Source organism: Pongo abelii, chromosome 19, assembly GCF_028885655.2.
Source record: "Pongo abelii isolate AG06213 chromosome 19, NHGRI_mPonAbe1-v2.0_pri, whole genome shotgun sequence".
NCBI lineage: Eukaryota > Metazoa > Chordata > Mammalia > Primates > Hominidae > Pongo > Pongo abelii.
In genome coordinates, this window is record NC_072004.2 from 31,221,051 (window position 1) to 31,242,825 (window position 21,775).

At 43.1% G+C, this 21,775-nt stretch overlaps 1 pseudogene; it reads right to left on the reverse strand.

The window, feature by feature from the left end:
• Positions 1-558: 558 nt before the first annotated feature.
• Positions 559-19,741, reverse strand: LOC129051283 (putative uncharacterized protein LINC02693; annotated as a pseudogene).
• Positions 19,742-21,775: the final 2,034 nt, after the last annotated feature.

The following is a 21,775-nucleotide window of genomic DNA, read 5'->3' on the forward strand; positions in this document are numbered from 1 at the left end:
ATGAGGCTGCTCTGGAAAGTGCAAAACTAACACCACTGGTGTGTGGCAAAACCATGGAAAAGCAGCTACATTTGTGACTTCATGAGATGATGACCAATGAGAGCACAGCGGGCAGCACTGTTGTGAGGAGAGCCAAAAAGCGGCCTTAGCTAATGCTGCCTGGCTGGCACCTTTCAAAAGGCAGCGTGGCATGGAAAGTGTTAGCTTTTCAGGAGTGGCAGCTCTGTATGTCAGGAAGTACTCTATGGGAAAAGGGTATGTGGAGAGCAGTTTTCAACACTGATGGGACTGGCTTGTTTTACAGGGATGTTGGAAAATGAAGCCACGGAACATGAACGGTGCCTTGGCAGTTGAAAATATTGCAACCAGAGGCTTGTAGGAACCTTACCCTGTGTTTCCCAGAAGCAATACTTCAGGACCCGGAGGCAAGTTTGCAGAACATCACCACAGCAAATCACCAGATAGGCCGTGCTCCTCACTCTCCTGCCGCGACGGCTGCAGCTCACTGAACCACAATTGCCTGAAGATGCTTTTCCTAGGGGCCCTCTCCCATCCGTCTCATCACCGACGCTCATCCCTTAAACCTCAGCCCCAGTCATCCACAGGATATGTCTCTGGACCCTGCCTCCAGGGCACTGAGAGGTTTCTTATATAGCACTTTTATTTTATTTTTAAATTTGACATACAGTACCCACACCATATTTGATTGACACTATGTTTCTATGTTATGGTATCTAGCACAGTGCCTGACTCATAGAGAGGAGCAGAAAATATTTGTTGAAAGAAGCATAAAGTTTAACAGTATTCATTCAATTTATTCAATCTTCCTAAATGAAGTTTCTTGGGCCTTACATTTTTAATTGATAAAATAGTCTTAAATTAACATTCAAATAATAGCTGTTCCCTGAAATAATCTAGAGAAGCCCTGTTCCCTCTCTTTTTGAGCTACCTATAATAACATTCTGCTGAGCCAACATGGAGCAGTTCTCCCGGCACATTCTGCTTGGGGAAACCATGGCAGTGACCGTCATTAATGGGAGTCACAGAGCCCCTCCAGCCTCTAGACTATGCTGCCAAGTCTGTATGGTGAAGGCCCTGAGTCACCACAACACTGAAATTGTTTGAGGTGCTCTGGACGCAGGAAACACTGCCTGGCCATGGAGCACTCTAGCGGAGGAGAGGTGAGGATTACCCCTGGCCATGGAGCACCCTAGCGGAGGAGAGGTGAGGATTACCCCTGGCCATGGAGCACTCTAGCGGAGGAGAGGTGAGGATTACCCCTGGCCATGGAGCACTCTAGCAGAGGAGAGATGAGGATTACTCCTGGCCATGGAGCACTCTAGCAGAGGAGAAGTGAGGATTACCCCTGGCCATGGAGCTCTCTAGTGGAGGGGAGGTGACGGATTACCTCCTGGATCATGGCCATATGAAACAGAAAGGTGTGGGGCTCTAGTAAACCACTAAGTTAACTGAAACTGGGAAAGAGCCAGGTTGGCGGAACATGGACCTAACCCAGTCTGCAACCCTTTTGTGTGAAAAACCACAGCCGTTATCTTGCAACTTCAGAAATGAAAAGGCGTGTGGGTTACAAGACAGCTAAAAGCAGCAGGGCGTTTCCCTCAGGCACCAGAAGAGGAAAGCCCTGGCAGTTAAAATTATTCCAACATATTCTTAGCATATAGCACAAGCTCACCGGCACATAGCCCTGTCCAGCACAACCTTAGAAAACTTCCCTCCAGCCCTTTATCTTTGCAGACAGCCCCTTCTCTGCTGTGCTGCATGTTGCATTCTTGCAATGTATTTTCATAGTTTCTGTAATAAATTTGCCTTTCTTTACTCACAGTTGTCTTGGTAAATACCTTTACTACCCACGACAACCCTGGCCCCAGCAGTCGCACCCACGACAAAAGGGGCCCATGAGGAATTCTGCCGGGTGATGTCTGCAATACAGAGCCCAGGCTCTAACCGGAGGCAGCCAAGCTCCAGCCATTCCATCTTGAGCTTCTACCATAAGAGGAGCAACCCAGGACATCAGTAGCCTGGGAAGGAGAGAATGGCATTGTCCACAGGGACCTAAAGCCAGAACACCTGTTTCTGGCTGCTTGACCTGAACATCAAGGTTGCAGACTCTGGCTTCAGTAACTGTTGGCAACAAGCTGAACACCCTCTGGGGCAGCCCCCTTGTGCTATCTGGGAATTCTCCTAAGGCCATAGGCACACTGGTCCACAGTGGTGCTGTGGAACTTGAAGTCACCCTCTGTAGCCTGGACACTGGGTCCCTGCCTTTTAACGGACACAACTTCAGGAAGCTGCAGCAATGGATACTGACAGGAATGAAACACAACACCTCTTACATATGTGTGGAGGGTGAAAACCCACTGAAAACATTTCTCATCCTCGACTCCAGCAAGAGGGGCACCTCAGAAAAACCCACAAGGGCCCCATGGAGGAACACCAGCAGAATTTCAGCATGAGAAGGAACCAGAGCCACCCGGACGCTGAGCTCTCCCTAACCCCAAGAGTCCTGGCAAATTGAGCTCATGTTGTCCATGGCTTGCGAGTGAGACTGAATCCAGGATTCGCTGATGGGCCACCGAATTGAACCTGGGCTGTATGCAAACATCCCAGCGTGGACGGCTCCAGCATCACAGTGAATCCCCTGCCTTCAGCTGATGCCACCACCATCTGCAATCCTTTCCCTTTCTGCATGACACAGCTTAGGGTCTCTGCAAATCCAAAGCTGAGGTTTCAGCCATTCCCACCTTCAATTCCTCCTGGAAGAGCAGCAGCCCGGAAAATCGGTAGCCTGGGGAGGACCAGGGTCAGGGCAGAAGCCACAAGGACAGCCAAGGTGCCTGCCAGTCCCTACCTAACCTGGAAATGAAAACCACCACTTCCAGAACAGCCCCCAGTGTGGCTCTGTGGCGCCCTCATGGCAGCAGCAGCAGTGCAAGCACCATAAGAAGCCAGTGGCTGCCAGGGCGCGTCCTCCAAGGAAACATCCTCCCCAGGCAGCTCCATCTGGTGCCACACTAGCAGAATTTGCCTGCAGGCATGACCTCAGCCACTCCCTCCTACCAACACCCATGCTTCAGGCAAGTCCAAAAGACCCGGCATGAGCTCAAAGGAGAGCGGGGGTGAAGAAGCCTCACAGGGTGGACAGATGAGGGCCAGGAATAAAATGAAGGATGTGTGTGTGGGTGTGGGGGGTCAAGTGCATCCTGGTGCTTTCCACGGAGCATGCAGACCCGAGTTCCACAGAGCACGCAGGCCCTGAGTACCACAGAGCACAAGGACTCTGAGTTCCATGAATCACACACACCCCAAGTTCGATGGAGCACAAAGGCCCTGAGTTCCATGGAGCCAGGAGACTCCAAGTTCCACAGAGCAAGAAGACTTTGAGTTCCATGGAAAATGAAGACCCTGAGTTCCATGCAAAATGAAGACCCTGAGTTCCACAGAGCATGCAGACTGCGGAGTTCAATGAAGCTCAATGAGATGATGCAGGAGATCGGCAAGGAGTGGGACACAAAGAGCTGCTCTGTGTGCACAGCATGTTTGGTCTTGGGGGACTTTGGCTGAAGTCCCCCAAGGTTGAAGGTGCATAAAATGCAGAGGCATTTGCTCAACAGGTTTTCAAAGAAGAGGGCATGCAGCACTTCTGCACACTCAAAAGCATGCTGGGCGGAAGGTTAAATGACAGCCTGTAGCTGGCTGGGCAACCAGAGGAGAGGCTGGTTGGCCTGTGCCCACCTGGGCAAACTTCAGAGACGATGATTTTTTCTGGGGCACTTCTCCCCTTCTCTTCTGGGGTGCTTCTCTTGTCTTTTCTTTCATGTTTATGGGGCAGGGGTGATGATTCTGTAGAAATAAAGATAAGAAAACTTAATGGCCAGGCATTTAACATCTTATTTTCTGAGCTTCTGCTAATGATGGGTTGTGATTACTGACTTGAGTGGTTCTCATTAGGTTCATCTTAGAGAACACAGGATCCTCATTTCCTAGAGCAGGTTGCATAACAATGATATTAACACCAACAGGCACCACCACACGTGGTTCACTTTTAAATTTATTTTGTAGAGATGAGGTCTCATTATATTGCCCAGGCTGGTCATGAACTCCTGGGCTCAAGCAATCCTTTCACCTCAACCTCCCAAAGTGCTGGGATTACAGGCATGAGTCACTGTGCCTGGCCTGGCAGTTCCTTATAAAGTGAAGTATACACTTATCATATGTAAGCTGACAACTTATATCCACACAAAAACTTCCATGTAAATGTTTATGATAGCTTTATTCATAACTGCTAAAACTTGGAGGCAATCAAGATGCCTTTCAATAGGTGAATGGATAAACTGTTGTGGATTCAAACAATGAACTATTATTCCTTGATTTAAAACTGAGCTAACAAGCCATGAAAAGACACACAGGAAACTTAGATGCATATTGGTAAGTAAAAGGAGCCCACTTGAATGCTATGTACCATAGAATTCCAACCACATGATATTCTGTAAAAGGCAAAACTATGGAAACAGTAAAGAGAGCAGTAGTTGCCAGGGTTGTGGGAGGGGGAGGGTGAGAAAAAGGAACAACTAGCTGAGGCACAAGGGATATTTTAAGACAGTGAAACTATTCTGCATGCTGCATTAATGATGGATACATGTCATGTCATTACACATTTCTCAAAATTATAGAAGGTAAAACACAAAGAGTGACTTCTAGTGAATTTTAGTTAATAATAATGTTTCTACATTGTTCATCATCTGTAACAAATGTACCACAAGGCAAGACTGTAAGGGTAACAACAGGGCATGTGGGCAGGAAACTGGATATATGAGAACTCCCTGTACTTTCCATTCATTTTTCATGTAAATCTAAAACAGCTCTAAAAAAAAAGTCCAATAATTAAAAAAAATCCAAAGGACCATCAAGGGCAGAATGGATAAATAAATTACAGTATGTTTATAGAATTGAATAAAATGAATAAACTTGCAAGTTAAATGTAATCTCATGGTGGTACACAAACACACACACACACACACACACACACACACAATAGAACATATACAAAAGGAAATGAGGAAATTAAAACATTTCATTACCAAAAATCAATTAAATACAAAAGAATACAGTATGCAGGAAATGAAGAACAAAAAAGCTATAAGGCATATAAACAACCAACAGTATATGACAGAAATAAATCCCTCCTTATCAGTAAATAAACAAAACCAAAAGTTGGTTTTTGAAAAGGTGAACAAAACTGACAAAACTTTAGCTAGATTGCCTAAGAAAAAGAGACTCAAAGCCAAAAATAACTGTGGGGCATTATTACAAATTCTACGGAAATAAAGAATTATAAGAGGTGTATTATAAACAACTGTTTGCCAAGAAATAGGACAGTCTAGATAAAATAGACAAGTTCTTAGGTATACAAAACCTACTAGGACTGAATCATGAGAAAACAGAAAATTAGAATAGACCCCATAACTACTAAGAAGACTGAATCAGTCATCAAAAACTTTCTGACAAAGAAAGGCCCTGAATCAGATGGCTTCACTGGTGAATCTTATCAAACATTTAAATAACACTAATCCATCTCTTCTAAAAAACTGGAAATCAGAGAACATTTCTAAACTCATTCTATGAGGTCAGCATTACCCTGATACCAAAGTCAGAAAAAAAGTAGACAAGAAAACTAGAGACACGTATCACTTCCCTGATGCATATCAATGCAGAAATCCTCAACAAAATACCAACAAACTAAATTCAGCAGCATATTAAAATAATTATACACTATGACCAAGTATAATTTATTCCTGGAATGCAAGGATGGTTGAACATTCAAACATCACTGCATTAGGAGAATGGAGTGGTAAATCACGTGATTATCTCAACAGATGTAGAAAAAGCATCTGACAAAATTTAAATACCCTTCCATGAAAAAACACTCAGCAAATGCAGAGGAGATGGAAGCTACCTCAAAATAATAAAGACCATATATGAAAAACACACACTAACATCATACTTAATGGTGAAAGACTGACAGGTTTTCTACTAAGATAGGAACAGAGCAAGGAGACCTGCTTTCACCACTTCTATTCAAAATGGCTTGGAAGTACTAGCCAGAACAATTAGGCAAGAAGAAGAAACAAATGGCATCCAAACTGAAAAGAAAGAGGTAAAATTATATTTGTTTGCAGATGCTATGATCTTAGATGTAGAAAACCCTAAAGATTACACACACACACACACACACACACACACACACTCCTGTTAGAATAAACAAATTCAGTTGAATGGTAGGATACAAAATCGGTGCACAAAAATCAGCTGTGTTTCTAAATACTAATAATGAATAATCTGAAAAGGAAATTAAGAAAATTCGATTTACAATAGCATCAAAAAGAATAAAATACTTAGGAATTAACTAAACCAAGAATGTAAAAATCCCAATGATGTCCTGTGCAAAACAGAAAAATTCATCCTAAAATTCATATAAAATTTCAGGATCCAGAATAGTCCAAACAATCCTGAAAAAGAACAATGTTGGAGGACTCATACTTCCTGATTTCAAAACTTAGTACAAAGCTACAGAAATCAAAACAATGTGGTGCTGGCATAAAGACAGACATATAGACCAACAGAACAGACTAGAGAGCCCCAAAATAAACTCTCACATATATCGCCAAGCGATTCTTGACAACTCAACAACAACAAACAACCCAATTGATTCATCTGTGTTGTATATGTTCTATAATTCTGTTTATATGATATTTTAGAAAAGGTAGTATTATAGGGATAGAAAATGACTAGTGGTTGCCAAATAATGCGGTTGGGGAAGGGGTTAACTACAAAGAGGTGTCAAGAATAGAGAATCTTAGAGGTGATGAGACAGTTCTGTTACTGTGAACGTGAATGTATAACTCTATATAGTTGTCAAAACTCATGAAACTGTATGTTACAAAGAATGAGTTTTATTCTATATAAATTTAAAAATCAACAAAGATGGTGGGTGGGTCAGATGGAATGCAGTTGGTGACAAATGAATTTTACTGAATTAAAAGTATTGACTAACCCATATTGAAGAATGTGGGGGAAAAAAGTCTTCACCTAAGTAACCTTGGAAAATACTGTTTTGACTGCGTACTGTAAGACTCAAGAACTGCACACAAACATACTGTATTCTGGTTGGCAAATTTGTTTCAGGATATGGGTCAGCAATTCTGAAATGATTTTCCATGTTAGCAAATATATTTTAGAAAATTAGAGCCCAGTTTCTCTCTGTAGGTGAAAGAGTTATAAATAAACAAAGGGAGAATGCTAGCATAAACCCTAAGGTGCTGGACTGGACTTAGGAATGTCAGTATGAACCCATGTCTATTTTAATGTATCTGTTTAGATGGACAGATGTAGATAGGTAGATGCTGAGTTTGTATTCATGCATACATGTTTAGAAACATTCACGTGTTTCCAAACTATGCTGAGAGGGCCTCGAAGCAGTGATATCCCAGTATTAATGAGCACACCCAGTACCCAGATCCTGGTTTCTAAATGCCATTCTCCTATAAAAGAAACCAAGGCTTCTTGGAGAAATGACTAATTCTAGCCCTGCCATGAAAAACACGAGATGAGACTAGAGCAACTTGCAGTGCCAGAAAATAAGAAAGTGCTTTTAAAAAACATAAAACGGTGGGGACATGTCAAAAGAAGCCAACCTGGAAGAGCTATGACTCAAGGTGGAACAATGTGAGTGGCAAACAACTATGACAGCACTAAACTGTAACCAAGAACATAAAATAATATCCACAAGTCCATACTGATATAGAAAAGATTAAATAAATCAGGAAGGAAAGACAAATCTTCCTTGCAGAAGAATTCCAAGTAATAAATGTTGAAGGAGCACAAATAGAAAACTACCACTAGAACACCACAGTAATCATTACTGCAGGAAAGAGTCATCAACGAATGCAAAAATTTTGGATGAAGAAACAGTATGTTTCTGTGGCCTCAAAACATCTCCCTCCAAATATTTATTATATATTTTTCTTGTTTTTCCTCTTAATTTCATCTAAAGATCTATGACTAAAGCAAATATAACACTGTGTAGTGGGGTTTATGCCATGCAGATGTAAAATTTATGGCAACAACAGCGCAAAGGATAGGAGATAAATGGCACTATTCTGTAGCAAGTTTTTCTATTTTACATTCACTGTAATAGTACAATATTAATTCTAGACTGTGAGAATGTTAATGATGCACATTGTAATCCTTGGAGCAACTGCCAAAAAATGAAAAAATGTGTCACTTCAATGCTAATAAAGGAATAAAACAATACAAAAAAGTACTTGTATAAGAATGTTCATAGATCTTTACTATTATGATAGCCCAAAACAGGAAATAACCCAATATTCATCAACAGAGAAATGTATGAACAAACCATGGTGCATTCATACAACAGAATACTATTCAGCAATACAAAGGAACAAACTACTAAAACACACACTATGGAGGTGTTTCACAAATATTATGCTGAGACTGCTGGACATAAAAATGTATATTGTATGATTTCAAGTAAAACGAACTTACGGTTAAAAAACCCCCACAACAGTACTTTCCTCTGGGGAAGTTAAAAATTGCCTAGGAATGAGCATGAGGGTGTTTTCTGGGGATGATTGAAATATTCCATTCTGAAAAGAGGTGAAGGTTATATGGGTGTATTTATTTTTCAAAGCTGTACAATTAAGATTTGTGCCTTTCAATGCATGTGTATCTTACCTCACCAAAAAAGAACTAAAAAAATAAAAATAAAATGAAGGGTGGTAGGGAAAGGGCTGTGGTACAGAAGAAACAAAAATGGCACATGATTATTAGCTGTTGAAGCTGGATCACGGCTCTATTGTACAATTTTGTTCAATTTTTATATATTTAAATTTTTCTGTAACGAAAAGACTTGCACAGAAAGACAAAACTGATCTGTAATGTCAGCTGTTAAGACACTGGTACATTTGAAGAGGAGGGAGGGAGAAAGCGCTTGTGGGCCACATGAGTGAGGCTGCTTCTATTTCTTGGTTACCCATGTGTATTAATTTTGTCATAATATACATTGAGCTTAAGGGAATGCTTTATGCACGTATTTCTACATGCATGTTATATATCAACAAAATATTTAAATACCACATATTTGCACACATAACTTAGTATCTCAGAGTAACAGCAGCGTTTTTTTTTTCAAAGTGGGACACTTCCACTCACAGCATCATCAGATGAACTGTAATATTCTGATGTATCTATTAGTGTCCTAATCCTTGGGTGAGACCCCCTAGGTCTTCCCATTTTTGCCTCAATTTAGTAAGTAGTAAGACTCTTATTTCTGATGATGTGATTTTATTTCCCAGCAAAGTCCTCCCCAAATCAAGGCCACAATAACTAGCACGGTGTTCTGCACATCGTATGCACTCAGTACTTGTGAAATTGAGCTGAATCAGAAACAAAACGAGGAGCAGAGGTCAAGTCCTGCAAAAGATAGCATGTAAATAATGCAAGTAAGACTGAAAGGCTACAGCTCGGCAGCAAAGACTTCACATTCGTTTGAGAAACCATTTGCTACTAGTTCATCAAAAGACGTTGGTTTCACGCTGTGGTTCTCTATTCTGGCCACACATTGTAACCAGTTGGAGAGCTTTAAACAGCAAGGATGTCTGGATCCTACCCCAGGGATTCTGATTTCACTGGTCTGTTGCAATTTGGGTTTTGGGAATTTTAAAAGCCCCCTGCCACCCAGGTGATTATAAGGTGCATCAGGGGTGAGAACCTTAGCTGTGCCTGATTTCCTTGTGTGCTGCTGGGATTTGCCTCATTGCAGCATCTCAGCTTTGTGGGGAGGGGTGGTGGGCAGTCTTAGAAAACAGCTCTGCCCTGTTGAAATCAAAGGATGGCTTCAAGACGTGCTCAGCTGCTTGACTAAATTGCAGCAGGAGGAAATGTCTTTTCAGCAGATCTATCTTTACATCACTTGCTTTCAGAGTAAGAGGTTGTTTTGGGCACAGCATTTTGATTTAGTCTGTGTTGAAGACCAGTAATAGCCTACAAATACCAAAATGGGATGAAAAGAATTTCCAAACATGTGGAGTGCTTTATACGTGTTTCTTCATCCTTCCCTGTGTCTATGCCCTTTGCAATGCGCTTTTACAGCTGCTCCCATCCAGAGTTAGAATCTGTTTCCCAAGACTTGGATCCAGCTGGCAGTTTTGGGCCCAGTCTCAAAAGGTCTTGAATGCTTCTTCCTTTTCTTTCAGAACCCTGCCATCTCCATGACAACAAGCCCAGGTTAGCCTGCTAGAGGATGAAACACTATGGGGAAGAGAACCAAAGTTGCCCAGTCCACAGTCAACTCACTCTCAACAGCAGAGCTGCCTGGTCACCAGCAGCTGACCCCCTTCTCCCATACACACACATGAAGATTGCTATACCTTATAAAGGTACGGCAGGTTTTATAGGTATAGCAATTAATTTATGGCAGGAGCCTGCCATAAATTGCTGACTTGCTCAATCATGAGCTAAATAAGTTTTGGGATGGCTCATTACACAGTAACAGCTAACTAACACACCCAGAGCTGACAGGATGCCAGGATTAACAACATGCTGACTACAAGTTAGCTGGCACACTATAGGGACTGTCTAGGTACTGAATTCCTTTTCCCCTTATTAGAAGTTGGGTCCCTTGAATTATAAAGAAATGCATGTAGATGTGTATGTGCTTAAAAGTCACACAGTATCGCACAACACAGGAGGAAATAGATGACAGCCTGACCACTAGGGCAAAGGCCAAATAGCAAGGTAAGGCATTTGTCTGGAATCTATTCCCTCCAAATCTAAACTCTGGAGGTCAAGGCTGTGGACAGGTCCCACCTCCTGGGACCCCACTGTCCTCTGATCTCTGGAGGGGAGAATGGTCCCATCAAGCAGCAGATGGGCAGCAGTGGCCTACCTGTGGCCACCTCCTGCTGGCAGCCCCTGCTGTCTCAGGGCACTCTCTCTTCCTTTGGGACTGAGAAGAGATGTGGGTAGGGAGGGGGAGCTCCCTCGCTCCTGGCAGAGAAGTGCGGTTCAGGCCCTTCACCTTCCTGAGTTCAGGGAGTCAGAGCCTTCAGAACATCTGGAATCTGGCTGCTTTGAACTGAGATATGCTAGAAGTGTAAAATATGGAGTGAGTTTTAAAGATTTAGGACAAAGAAATGTAAAATGTTTCATTAATAATTTTATACTCATCACACATTAAAATGATATTTTGGATACATTGGGTCAAATAAATTATATTATTACAAATCAATTCTACTTGTTTCTCTTTAGTTTCCTTAACCTGGCTAGAAGAAAATTTAAAACTACAGGCAGGCATAGCTCATATTCTGTTTATATTGGACACGGCTGTCTTAAAGGACTGCCTCCCTTCCGAAGCTCAGGCTGCCTCCAGTCATGGTGGAAGGGGAAGTGGAGCAAGGAAGAAAGGAGATGGGGTGCCATGCACTTTCACAACAACCAGCTCTCATGTTCCATAGAGCAAGAACTCACTCACTACCACCGGGACAGCACCAAGCCATTCCTGAAGGATCTGTCTCCAGGACCCAAACACCTCTCACTAGGCCCCACTTTCAACTTTGGGAATCAAATTTCTTTCTTTCTTTTTTTTTTTTTTTTTTGCTAGAGGACAGGAAGGTTATACAATCTGAAAATTTTAAATAATTTGTCATTTTGTTGTTTCCATTTGTGAACAAAGGACTTAATAAAAAATTTAAGATTTAACATTACAATAAAATACATTCATTTCAATATCACACTGGAATTCAACATTGTTTTGCACGGGGGCTGCAGAAACAATGCAGAGCTTCTTCCTCCTCCAGACCCTCACAGCTCAGCAAGCCTGTCAAGGGCTGGTTGCTGGCCACTGCGTTTCCAGTTTTTGTAGGTTCTCTTCCTCCCAGGTGATTAAGGAACAAGGCCAAAGGTGTTTGAAGCTTTCAGAAAACACAGGATTTTTCTTTCTGTGGCTCACCAGCATTTTCATTTCTGTATCAGCAACACCATATGCAGGCCACAGCTGAGCCAAAACACACGATGAATTGAGTCTGAAATCAAATTGTACCTAATATTTACAGCCATGTGCATTACTAAAAAGGGACATATCTTCCAACAATTCCAGTAAGTTCCCAAGACTTAGTTCACACTAGGTACTACCCTGTGATGGTGTCCCGTGCTTGTTACTGGGGGCAAAATGGGACAGTGTTTGCTGAGTTCATGGCTGAGGGGCTGCGGTGCCATGCAGGGAGCAAAACTTCCCACTGAATAACACTCCTCTGTGAGAGCGGCATGGCGGCCAAGGTCAGCTGGCTCAAGGCAACTGCCTCCTTTTTTCCTAACAAGCAACATTTTCAGGGAAAAACCCCAGCTTCAATGTAGGAAGGTTTTGATGGTGGCTCAGGCCTGGGACCGAATTAAAAAGGAATAAGGAGATAAAATCCACATTTTAATTATAAACAAATGTCTCACTGAAAAAATTCCAGACCCATAAATCCATCTATGTATTAGTTATTGGAGTAATTTAAAATGTGAGGAAATTATAAAGTGTGTGTCCCTTATTATATATTTCTTCCCCCCCACCACTTTTTAAACATCTAAAGTTCCTAACACATAGATACTCTTTATGAGGAAAAAAAAACCTGTTGACATTGATACAGTTTGAATATTTGTCCCCTCCAAATCTCATGTTGAAATTTGACATCCTAGTGAGACCCTGTCTCTACAAAAAATTAAAAACTTAGTTGGGCATGGTGGATTGAGCCTGTTATCCCAGCTACTCAGGAGGCTGAGGTGGGAGGACCTCTGGAGCTCCAGGAGTTGGATGCCACAGTAAGCTACGGCTCAGCTCAGCCATGGCTTCTATAGTGAGCTATAACTGCGCTACTTCACTCCACCCTGGGTGACAGAGTGAGATTATCTCTTTAACAAAACAAAACAAAACAGAAGAAAGAAATTTGATTCCCAATGTTGAAAGTGGGGCCTAGGATGGGTGGAGTGGTGCAAGCCTGTAATCCCAGCACTTTGGGAGGCCAGGGCAGTCGGATCACAAGGTCAGGAGATCGAGACCATCCTGGTTAACATGGTGAAACCCCGTCTCTACTAAAAACACAAAAAAATTAGCCGGGCATGGTGGTGAGCACCTGTAGTTCCAGCTACCCGGGAGGCTGAGGCAGAAGAATGGCATGAACCCGGGAGGCAGAGCTTGCAGTGAGCTGAGATCATGCCACTGCACTCCAGCCTGGGAGACAGAGCGAAACACCATCTCAAAAAAAAAAAAAAAAAAAAAAAGAAAGAAAGAAAGAAGAAAGAAATTTGATTCCCAATGTTGAAAGTGGGGCCTAGTGAGAGGTGTTTGGTCTTTGAGGGCAGATCCTTCAGGAATGGCTTGGTGTTGTCCCAGTGGTAGTGAGTTCTTGCTCTATGAAACATGAGAGCTGGTTGTTGGAAAGCATGTGGCACCCCACCTCCTTTCTTCCTTGCTCCACTTCCCTTTCCATCATGATTGGCGGCTTCCTAGGGTCCTCACCAGAAACAGATGGTGGTGCCAGGCTGGTACAGCCTGCAGAATCATAAGCCAAATAAATCTCTTTTCTTCATAAATTACCCAGCCTCAGGTGTTCTTTTATAGCAACACAAAATAGACTAATACAGACATCAATGTGAATATTTAATATTGGAAGGTTTTTTTCATTTTCTATTTTGTCTGTATAGCTAACATTAAAGAAGCCAAAGATATAGAATGCTACATCTCAGATATTGCATTTTGTAAAAAACATGAAGGTGAAATCTTTGTTTCTTCAATTACTAATCAATGATAGTTGCACTTTGCCCATTCTATGCAGAATACAGTTCCATGAACCATGGGGAGATGGAAAATAACCATGTCCCAGCCTTCCAGGCAAGTCCCTGGAAGGAATGGCTTGGTGCTGTCCCAGTGGTAGTGAGTGAGTTCTTGCTCTATGAAACATGAGAGCTGGTTGTTTGAAAGCGCGTGGCACCCCTGGTGCCTGGAAGGCTGGGACAGGTAAGATTGCATCTCTGTGCTCTGCAGTGTCTGTCACACAGCAGGCACTTAATGAGAAGGCTGCTGAATGAAAGAATATTTCCAACCAGCCTGGAGCCCAAATGCAGGTTCTCACTGAAGTTCTGACCTCACGTTGTGGGCATTGTGGGCTTCCATGCACATGTCCACACCACCAGTGCATCCACTTCCTTCCTGGACCTGAGCAGAGCCCCACTTTCCAGCTCCTGCCTGTGAGGGGATAACCAGGCCCCTGGGACCCACAGCTCCAGCAGCTGGAATTCAGAGTTTATGACCTGCTGTTTTCCACATTCCCCCTCTCACCGCCTCAGGACCTGCACCCCGCTGCACTGCACCTTCTATTCTGCTGTCACGGCCCAGAGCTCTGTTCATCTGCTTCAAGCAGCTCTCCACCCCGCTTCCTCCCTCCCCTCCTGCTGGTTCTCTTTCTTTCATTGGTTCTTGTCCCGTTCCCTCAGTCAAAGAACTCTCCTTCCACTCTGCCTCATTCACATTCACTTGGGAACCAAAAATTCACCCCACAGCTTAGTGTTCCCAGTTGTGGAAAAATTCAGACACCTTCTGGAATGAGACAAATGTGAAGAAGCCAGACATGAAAAAACACTTATATGGATCGATTTATATGAAATGCCCAGAGAAGACAAATCTATTGAGACAGAAACTGGATTTGTGGTTGCTTACAGCTGGGGTAGGTGGTGGGGGGAACAGAGTGATAGCTAAAAGGTACAGGACTAACAAAAATGTTGTAAACTTAACCATGGTTTTGGTTGCACATATCTGTGATTATATTAAACCCTAGCAGATCATAAGGTATGTGAATTTTTCCTCAATAAAGCTGTTTAAAAATAAAAAAAAATTAGGCTGGGCACAGCAACTTACCCTGTAATACCAGCACTTGGGGAGGCTGAGGCAAGAGGATTGTTTGAAGCCAGGAGTTCAAGACCAGCCTGGACAATAGAGTGAGACCCGATCTCTACAAGAGATTTAAAAAATTTAGCCAAGCATGGTGGTGCACACTTGTAGTCCTAGGTACTCAGGAGGCTGACGTGGGAGGATCACTTGAGCCTGAGAGGTGAAGGCTGCAGTGAGCCGTGATCATGCTACTGCAATCCAGCCTGGGAGACAGAGAAACATCCCAACTCAAAAAAAATTATTACGAACTATTTTATACATACAAAATTACACACACACACACACATACACAGACTCACATAAAAGTAAAATAAATAATTGTACCCATCACCTACTCCACTACATTTGAAGCCGTCTGCATGGTTGGCCCTTCTGAAATGTAACCCCATCTGGGACAATCATTCATCTGAAGCTTTACAAAAAGTATTATTTCCCTGACTTTCATTATACTTTTATTACATAATAACATCTCTAAATAATATATTGTTTCCCTAAATAATATACTGCTTAACTTTGTAAGTTTTTACACTTTCTATAAATGTGCTGTGTATCTCTGTAACTTGCATTACTCATTCCACATTGTATTTTCGAGAGCCTTCTATGTTTTAAGTAGTTTCTTATTCAATTCTATACATTGCTTACTAATTAGCCTTTAAATTGAATATACTAAGACCTGCTGGAGAGAGAATTCTTGTGGGATAATGAGTATAAAGTGCTTAAAGCAGTGCCCCATTCATTATAGGTATTCAATACATGTAATACTATACACAATATTTTAATACTGAGTAATTATATACATATTATGATTGCCCCTTTCTTTGTGGATGTACATTATTTCATCAGCTGCACTATGAACTAATAGTTTTCTTTCTTTTAGGGGAGGAGGTGGGGTCTGGCAGTATTGCCCAGTCTGAAGTACACTGGTGCAATCACAGCTCACTGCAGCCTAGACCTCCCGGGCTCAAGGATCCTTCCACCTCAGCCTCCTGAGTAGCTGTGTCTATCGGCAGGGCCACCACTCCCAGCTAATTTTTAAATTTTTTGTAGAGATGGGGTTTCACCATGTTGCCCAGGCTGGTCTCTAACTCCTAGCTCAAGTGATCTGCCCACCTTAACCTCCCAAAGTGCTGTGATTACAGGTGTTAGCCATTATGCTGGGCAAGAATTTTCAAACTACGGTAAAATTCAAGTTACAGAGACCTTTGGGAAATGCCTCATTCTAGGTATTTGAAGCTTCCAGATAGCTAAGATTAAAAATTTTTACATACTAACTTGTTTCTAAGTGTATGCTTTTACATTTAAACAAACTAAAAACATGAGCTTTATAAAAAAATTTCAGCCATTTCCAAATTCTCTTCCAAACTTGTTTAGAAACATACATGACAGAGCTTTGGTCGGATTGTGCAACTTTTGTGTGTTCTGTTTTTAAAATATTACTTAACTTGTACACTTCCACACATTGGCATGGCACATCATTGCCATTTCCAATATGTTCCTGTGCTTCACCAATTTCCATAGCTGTCAGAGGGAGAGCAGCCCAGGTGACAGGAAATGAAGTTGTCTGGCTCTGAGACCTTACCAGGAGGACTTCTGGGATCCAGAGTCTTTGCATGGGGCAGATGACATATTCTTAGAGGCCATTCATTTTTTCCACTGTAGCTGCTAGTGCCAGTTTCCACTCCACTGCCTGAGGGTAGGTTGATCTTGAAAGCCCTCACCGATGGATTTGTGGTCACGCCTGGAACCCTGTGCCAAAGAGGACTGGGAGGTCCCATTCAGGAGGGAATCCTCTGACTTATTACTGGCATCTGAGCATCTCCCAGCATGGCTGTTCCTACTTGTAATAAGGTGATGTCAAATGACTCCAGGGCAGTGCTCCAGTTCCCATGAACACATCTGGTCACTCTGGGAGCTTCTGAGTCAGTGAGCTCTCTCCTTACATCCCGATACACTGTTGTTTGCAAAAATATATTTTTATAGGCAAGGTATTTGTGTTTTGGATTTGCACCCTGATGTAGGCATTAATTTGTTTAAAAGGATAATTTAACATTTTCAGGAAGCTGAACATCTTTAAATTGTCTTTCAATTATTTCTAGTTTTATTGCATTATGACCCAGAAATGTGTACAATTTTTGTTCTTGTATACTCACTAAGGATTCTTTTTGTTTTCAGAGTAGGACCAAAGGTATTTCTATTTGTTTGCAAGTCTGTTGGCTCAGTTTCTAAAGAGTTCATTTTGTTACCATGTTCTTTTAAGTATATACATACAGGTTAGTTATGTTTCCAGTTTCCTGTGCTTTTTATTTTTTTTTTAAACAAACTTTTCTGGCCCTTCATTCTCTCAGACTTTTCCTTCCATGCCTTATGCTGTAGATAGAGTCTATGATCTAGCATTTGTCAGTTAAAATTGTATTCACCTCTGGAGACCAGAAAATCTGACCCACAAAGCAAGAACAAGCAAGGGTAGGAGATGAGGCTGAAGAGGCAGGCACCAGGTTCTCTGAGCTTTTATTCACTGCAATGAGTAGACAGTGGCAGGGTTTACACAGGGTTGGGGGTATGCCTATATCATGTTTTAACATTTTCAAGAGATCACTCTGGATGCTTGAGAGGAGGCTGGACTGTAGCAGGGCAAGACAGGAGGCAGGGAGGTTGGAGGATCTTTGGCAGTAGGAGGATTTTTGGCAGTAGATCAGTAGGAGAGGAAGGTGACTGAAACTGGCTGTGGAAATGGAGATGGTGAATCAAGATGCTGGTTGCACTCAAGAGCCACAGGACTTGCTGTGTGGTTGCATGGGGGTTGGGGGAGAAGGGAAAGGAGTCAGGGATGACTCTTGGTGCTCCCCTCAGGGAAGAGGCCCCAAGCCCAGTGGTTATCAACAGATGGATGGTATTTAAAGCTATGAGACTGTGTGGGATCATTCTGAGAGGATCACTAGAGATCTGGTGGAGGAGGAGCAGGAGGATGAAGATAAAGGTGAGAGGGAATCCAGGAGGGAAGGTCCCTAAAATCCAGAAGAAATGGTGGAAGTCCTCAATTGTATCGTCTGTGTCAAATGCAGCTAAATGACTGAGATAAAAGTCGTTTCAGCAAAGTACCCTGGAGGAAAGCTAGAGAGGAGTGGGTGCAAGAGAGGACATGAGGTGAGGCAGTTGCATGGAGCAGAGAAACAGATGGTAAATGGAGAGAAATCTGGGGTTAAAGAAGGTCTATTTGTTTAACGCACAGCATTAAGGAATGCTTGTGTGTGGACACTAGCAAAAAATCGGTACAGAGAACCCCAGAATTCTGGGGTCATAGCCCGAAAGGACTCCTCAGCTCCAAATTTACTTGAAGTTACAGCTTCCATCTTTAAATTAAATGGGATTTTTTTTGCCATCTATTTCATCATACAGGATGTGACACAGAATATATCCGAAATTATTACTTTCCTGGAAGAATACATCTTAGTTTTTAATATCTAAACTGTATAGCAGCTATTTATCTCACAAATCATTTTTCAGGCTGGGTGCGGTTGGTGACTCATGCCTGTAATTCCAGCACTTTGGGAGGCCAAGGCAGGAAAACTGCTTGAGTCTAGAAGTTCGAGACCAGCCTGGGCAAAGTGGGGAGATGTAGTTTCTACAAAAAATTTAGAAATTAACAGGCATGGTGGCACACACCTGTGGTCTCAGCTACTGGGGAGGCTGAAGCAGGTGGATCGCTGGAGCCCCTTTCGTGGTGCAGTTTGGGCAAAAGAGCAAGAACCTGTCTCAAATTTTTTGGCTGATGGTTGTAGACATAATGTTTGAGCTTTCAAAAATTACAGCATTTTAAACTAAATAGTTTGCTGGAAAAAGCCACATGTTGCTTCCAGCAACAACTGGTAGACCATCAGGATCATGACAGTCACTTCAAAAAGCTTTGGTGTGTTGACAAAGGGGAGGTTCAGGTGACAAAGGGAGGTTCAGCAAAAGGATGTTGCTGGTCTCAAGCCATAGCTACTGCATCCAAGGCAACTGCATGTTAACAACCATATCAAATGTGGGTGACCAAGTGGCAACATTTAAGCATTTTACATCCTAACTTATGTGCAACTTAAACCTACTGCCTCATTGTGAGTTAGGAAATTGGTAGGTTTTTTTTCTATTGACTTGCCGTGCCCTATAATTTTTCCTATTTAAAATAATGGGAAACAAGTTTTCAGTTTTTTTCTCAGAAAAAGTCTGACATTTCAGGCAGATATGTCTGACAGTTATTACCAGCAGAAGAGTTTCTAGCCTTTTCATCGTAAAATTTTAATTACTTACCTTGAAAATTACTTAACTTCGTTCCTTCCAAATCTGGTAGTAAAATGGGTGTTCCAGAAAGCTGTGGCACGGATCTGCTGCTTTGCTCTTCTCTGCACAGACCTGGGGCTTGAGGAGCCTGCAGCCACGAAGTACAGGACGTCATCAGAATGGAAAAGTGATCCAGATGGTCCCGCAGGCGCAGTGCTGGGGCGCAGAAGTGCAGCCTGTGCACGGCGGGTGGGAGGCCTGCGGGCTCGCGGGGGCTCGGGACTGTGTTCTTGCGGCCCAGAGGCACACACAGGACAAGGAGGCCCCGACCCAGGCTGTTGGAGCCCGCGAAGAGGGGGTGAAACTCCAAGGGGCGTAAGGGTGATCACACGTGCGGCCAAGCTTCCCGTCTGCATGGCGAGGGGCTGGGCCTTTCCATCGCGATTTTTCTCCCATTATGCCGGGCGCGGAGCGGGCCCTGGGGCGGCGGGACCGGTGCGGGCGTTCTGTCAGCACGGAGTCCTGGAGGCCGGCGGGGGGATTCGCAGCAGCCCGAGGGACGGAGGGACGGCAGAAAGGAGTCTCTACTTCCAGGTTCCCAGTGATCGCTACCTTCGTTACAAGCAGTAAACTGACGACTTCAGACACCGGCTATGGAGCTCCACACGCAGTCCTCAAACAGCCAGCCCCGCCGGCCAGGCGCGCAGCGCAGGTCTCGGGGGCGGGGCGGGGCGGAGAGGACGAGGCGGAGCTGGGCGGGGTTGAGGAGAGGGGGCGGGGCGGGGAGGAGGGAGCGGGGCGGGGAGGAGGGGGCGGGGCGGGGGGGGCGGAGAGGCAGGGGGCAGGGGGCGGGGGGCGGAGGGGGCGGGATGAGGCGAGGCGGGGGGAGGGGATGGGGCGGGGCTTGGCGGGGGCGGACCCGCCCGGCGCTGAATCCAAATCGTATCTAAGCTATTTTCTAGCTCTGACATCGTATACATCACTGCATATGTCAATAGCACGCCAAATACTGTATAAACCAATATTGATTTTTTTTTCTTCTCGGGAGGTACTATATAAATAAAGTACTTACATCGTATCTAATATCAGAACATTCAAATCCCATATGGAAAAGATTATAAATTGACCATGATCCTGTAATTCTGTTTAGCAACAGTGCGTTCCTTCTCAGTCTTCACATTTAAAATATCTAACAGGCTCGATGTCTTGAGGCTTTTTCTTTTTAAACCCAACATCCTTTTTCACATTTATAAGTTTAGTACTTTGGTTTTGCTCAATAAAAAGGTGGGGTTAAAAAAATCTGAATTATTCTGCAATGTTTCAGGCAACAGAGGCTGAAAACAACACTGTAAAGGCGGGGGGACAATTCTCATACTCTGTGAGTCTTCTTGTTTAATTTTCATTAAATTTCCAGAATAATAAGCGTAGGATAGCTAACATCTGTCTTTGCGTCGTAGCTTAGTCAACTTTTACTGAATTCACAATATGGCATCAGAGATTTAATCTGCATTTCCTAATTCTTATAAATTAAAGCTGAAGTTTAAGCTTCATTCGCACGTCAGAAATACCACTTGCCCTGAATAAATAATGTTTTTAGAAGTGAGCATTCCTGATCTCCCTGTTTGTTAAGAATTGTCTTCTTTTTTCAGCTGCTACTCTGCTAAGACAGAGTTAGCCCCGAGCTATGTTATCAGTTCAAGGCTTTGCAGATAGCGCTGTGTTGTGGGGGGAAAATAAACATGGTTTTCAAAAAGGAGGAGAACATTTCTATAACGTTGAGACTTTTAGTAATCAGGGCTATTGATGTCAGATGGCTGTTGGGACAAATGACATCATAAAAAATACAAAATTTAAAATTATGTTTGTTTATGTTCGTTTATCTTCAGATTTCTTAGTAGTAAAGGGGCTGTGTTTTCACTCAGGCTTATGTGATGATGACATTCCTCAGACCAGCAGCTATCTGCTAACATTCTGTCCTGGACTTGGGGCGCATCTGTGACAGTAGCTGGGCCTGTCATCCAGTGAATAGCTCATAGTTGACTCCCCTCCATCAGTATAAGCATGGGTGTGGGTGACTGCATGGTAGAGGGGGCCGGGGTAGCCAGGGACCAGAGGTTAGTCAACCATTGGGTAAGATGTATAACTGTTACTCAGGCTCATAATTTTTCAACTTTTTCAGATAGTAATAACAAGAAAGTCCATCCTTACCAGTGTCAGTCTCTGTTTTAAGTGTTATTCATATATTACCTCATTTAATTATCACACCAACCCTATGAGAAGCTGAGGCTCAGAATGTAAATAGGCTACTGAGGTCACATTGCTGGTGGATCTTAATCTCAGGCCAGCTTGGCTCCTAAGTGTGTGTTCTCACTCTATTGCCTCTGGAACAGGAAGGAATATATGGATACTGTAAATTGTTAAAGAACAAGTTGAAAGAATTTTATTTCCGGCAACATGGGCTGACAAGAACCAGAAAACAACAAAAACTTC